This window comes from Pagrus major, chromosome 5 (assembly GCF_040436345.1).
Source record: "Pagrus major chromosome 5, Pma_NU_1.0".
NCBI lineage: Eukaryota > Metazoa > Chordata > Actinopteri > Spariformes > Sparidae > Pagrus > Pagrus major.
The window spans coordinates 23,262,982-23,267,939 of NC_133219.1; positions in this window are offsets into that span (position 1 = coordinate 23,262,982).

Consider the following 4,958-nt stretch of genomic DNA (forward strand, 5'->3'; position numbering starts at 1 on the left):
ACATAACTGACATTGTGAAAGGCTTTTTTCTTTCTTTTTCAAACATCTCTGCTTAGATTTAAGTTGATTTATTCCTGCTTTTATTTGTTAATTTGAGGGTTTGGCCATCAGTTGTTGTATTGTTCATGATCCCTTTTGAAGTTTTCCAACACCAAATAACATCTGCCATCTCTTTTCAGCCTCCAGCTCTTTGTTCTTGAGCTGTTGTACACTGGATATTAAAGATAAAGTTACGTTTGTTGGTGCGGAAAAGACGCTTTTGGTGTTGACCTCTGTGAACTCGCTGAAATGGCTGCCATGAAATCCTGACTGTTTGGTTTTTATTGTCCTCAGTCTTCATCATGTGGTTTTATGCCTGTAAACCACATTCACAGACAAGAATGCTACCTCGGCTGTCAAGCACTTGCAGACAATGCTGACAGTCCGGATAGACAGAAAACATTTCAAATTGATCAGAAACAATTGTTGTCTGGTGGTAGAGTTCTTTGATTTTAGTAGAAAACGTTCATGTCAGAAGTTAATTAGTTAATTTAGAGAATTGTAGAATACTGTTCAGCCTTTTAAAAACAAAATCAACAATCAATAACAAGTTTTTGCTGTCGGACCACGACCGTGTCTTTGTGCCAGACTCACAAAAGCTGTTTTGAAGAATATCGCATCAGAATTCTTTATGGAAACGGCAAAATTTACAAAAAAAGTTTGTACGCTCGCTTGAGGTGGTTTTTGTCTTTTGCGAATCAGATTTGCCGAATAAACTCTGACGTAGCGAACATTCAACTCGCATGACTGATCAGCTGTTTCCGCTGTCTGCTGCGCGCGTTATAGTAGTACATAACTTTTTCTTTTTCCTTTTTGCGAAATTTCAAAAGTTCGCTTACAATTCGCTTGACATTTTATGGAAACATGGCTGATGTTCTGATATTTAAGACTGCCATCCATCACTTCAGAGTGGAGAGATTTTAATTTCCCCATAGGTGTTTTGTGTGAAGGCCTCATCTGTGATCATTAACACATCCAGGAGAATATTTTAGTCTCAGATAAACTTAAATAAAAAAAGATACCCACAGTTTTAATTGAAAGCTTTCAAACCCTTAAAGTCCATCTCTGAAATATGGAAAGCAACTGAGAGAAAGTGGATATTACAACATGAAATTACACACCTGCATCATGAAACAATAGCTGGAATGACATTACAGACTGACTCACAGTCTGCAATGTTTATGCAACATACTGTATAGTTTACAGATAGTTGCAATGGCAGAGATACCATAACAGTTTAAGTGTGGCCTGAGGCAAAGTATGAGTAAAGGTTGGTAGACCACATGATTTATGCTCAACAAGTGAATGTCACAGCTCATGTTTTTGGACCCCAATTTCAGTCCTACTACTAAACCCCTCTACCTAAAAGTTACATTTTTGCACTGATCAACAGCCAGTATAATTTAAATGTATGTTCTTTACTGTTTTAATAAAAGGTAATATTATAGAGAACGTGGAACTTATGTCTCCAGAGTCGTCACATTATCTTCTGCATTTATTAAATTTTTTTACAGTCAGCTCAAACATCAAGCAATCTGTGTGAGTGTCCAGGTATTTTCATGTGTAGCCTACTTTATTTTGATATTATTAAAGTGTGAACATATTAAACGCCCCCCAAAAAAAGGGCCAGAATTTGTATACATCAGGCAAATGAGCGACTGTCAAAGAAGACCACAGCTTCCAGGACTGAACATTAGGGAGGCGTGAATGTCATGTGATGACAGCTGAGCCACTGAGCAAACAGGAGCAGGGAGGCTGGTATATACACATTAAAGCTTAATGAGCGACAGGTGTGCAGGGAGGAGCAGGATCAGGTGACGTGCTGCTGAGGCGTGAACACACTGAGGGAGCCCTCACACCGATGATGAAAATGATGCAATATGTGCTGATGACCAAGTGTGACTTCATGATGACTCTACCAATAAAAAATGTTTTATCAAAGATTGAAGTTAAGGTCACCTCAGGATTACGGAACAAGCATATATTGACATATGATTAAAAATATATAGTAATTTATTAAAACTACATATTATTATATGGAAGCAGTCCACATATATTTCGTGACACATAACAATGTATTGTAATTTTATCATTAAAAGGTAATATCACTGTGTAATTCACACAAATATGAAGAAAAAAACCCACTTTGAATGTGATTCACAGATTCACATGGAAAATATATTACAGTTGCATAACAGGCCCTTTAGTTTTTAGCGCCTTCATTGTGCATTGTATTGTTGGTTTTGGGACTCGGGGACTGGCATCTTCTTCCTGTCTGTGTAATCCTGCGGGGAGTTTTCCACTAAAGGGATGCGAGAGCTCACTGAATTAGTCTGTTTCAATGCGACCTTTGAAAAAGAAAGACACTTTTACAGTTTCAGTTCTTTATTTCTAAGAAAAAAGGTCAAAAGGAGTCTCAGGTTTATTGTCTTTCCAATCCTTTGCTTCTTCAGGAGTACTCCCAATATACCTTTTTTCTTAACTGTGCTGACATGTGACACCAGTGCCACCCACCACTGTGTCTGCTCTCAGTTTCCATCTCTCATCTGACGGGTTTGGTCTTAAAATATACATTCTCTGTCTGTGAAGGGGGCCGCTTTCGAGTTCTTTTAAAATGGACACTCGCTAATTAGTTTGAGAAGGCTTCGTTGATTTAATGAAATTAACTGCAGCTCTTCGTGGTGGATTTCTGAGAGCAGTTTGGCTGCGTTGATACACTCAAGCCACACTTTAGGAAACACAGTTGGCCACATCAGCAAGCATTGGAGGGCATCACCTCAGTGTTCACGAGCTCATGCTCCTGGGAGCATCATTATTCTATTAAGATAGTCAAACAGTAGATCATATTACATTTACTTTTAGGCCTTGGTGACATCGTCTGGGACGGAGGTATTTATTTCTGTACATAAGGGGAGCATAAATGAGACTCAGCTTGTCAGGCTCAGCTCTACCTGGTCAGACCAAGGTTATTAGAGTTGCTAGGTGTGAAAAAACATTGATTTGTATTTCAGTTAAAGGTCCAATTTGTAAGAAACTTGATTTTCATTCCATTCTCATTCCCAACTCGTCAAATACTGACACTTTGGGATCGCAGGTCAGGTCGTCCGCCGTCCGAAAGCGTCTCTGACAAGTTGGGAATGAGATTCAGAAATCAAATTTCTGACAAATCCAAGCTTTAACTGAAGTGGAAATAATTGTGTACTTACAAAACTACTAACATAATATAAAAAATATACAGGAAATGTCTTTTTTGTCTCGTCAATATGGTGACACACAGCTAGCCTGAGGGGCACCGGTGCAAATGTTTATTGAGACTGATGTCTACATGACTGTGAGTCAGTCGATTTCCCCTTGAGTAATTTCCACCATTATTAAACAAAACTAAAAATGAAACTTGACACTAAATATTTAATCATAAACACAACACGAACACGAATGAGCAAACTAACTGAAACTAAACTGAAATGAAAACAAATGATAAAAACGCAATAAAAATAAATAAGAGCTAATGAAAAACCCAGAACTATAATAAGTCTGGGTCAGAATTAGCTGTCAGTGGTTTTATACCCGGGGATTGGGGTGATTCAGTGCAGGAGGAAGGCAGAAAAACACGCTACAGTCTTTCCTCCAATTGTTGCCCTTTCTTGTAAATGACGGATAAGTTTTACTTCTTCTGAACTTAACATCCTAATAAAATAAATCAAAGGAAAACATGACTGTGATTGAACTGGTCATAAGTGGTGAACTTATGACCAGTTAGTGATAAGAAATTGCAAGTAGTAACTGCACCATTGTTTTAAAAGGTCACAAGCCAAAAATGTTGGGAAGTCTAAGCAGCACTCTGTCAGCCAGGGGCTTTTACCTTTCGTCTGAATGTTTTCTTCTAAATTCTGATTAAATGGAAACTTTAGGACAGAAGGTGAGGTAGTTCAAGAGAGATAAAGTGAGAGATCTCGTACTTTGGGTCGGTGGTCAGCCCGACCAGCCAACCCAAAGCGTCAGTATTTGACGAGTTGGGAATGAGACTCAGTAATCTACTTTCTTACAAATTGGACCTTTTAATGGAGAAACATGTAGAAGCAAGGCAATCGTATGAATATATCACATTTCAGTCATCAGGAACGAAGGTGTTGTACCGGACCACTGTGGTGAAGAGAGAGCTTTCGGGTATGGTCATGAGCTTTGGATAGTGACCGGAAGAATGAGACTGCTGAAAAGAGTTTCCTCTGGCTGGGCTGATCTGTATGAATAAGGTCCGGAGTTTGGATATCTGGAGGAAGCTCCTTCGTATCGAAGCTGATCAGGATAAGATTGCCTCCACATCCAACTGGAATGAGACCAAGAACACACTAGAGAGATATTACAGTGGGTCCCAAAATAAGACATAAGACAAGTAAAAATAAGATATACAAGGAATAAAGTATAAAATAACCAAACATATGCGCATTAAACTAGAACATTTATCATATATTATCATATAAAATACAAGAACATACAACACTAACAACCACGCAACCTCCAAAAGACATCAACAAACCACGCAAACACTCAAACCAAGCCTGAGAAAACCAGGAAAAAGAGTTGTCTGTTTATTTATGAATGTGGCCACAGTTGCGACAGATCTGAAGTCATCAGGAAACAGGACAAGTGTAGACAGTTTAATTCTCTTTTGGCCTTTTTGTAACCTTTCTCAACATGCGATGAGACACTGCAGTGACCCCTGCGTCTCTGATAATAAACCACGCAGTGTTATTTTACCAGTATCTGCTCATGGGGCAGGTTTATGTTTCGATATCAATGACCTTGACGTGCTCACTGAGGTAATGGGAAAAATGCACTCTTTGGAAATTTTGGTATCGTTTCATTCCAGTGTTGATACTTACGGTAACTATCAGGGGGAGAGTAGATTGAGTTCTACG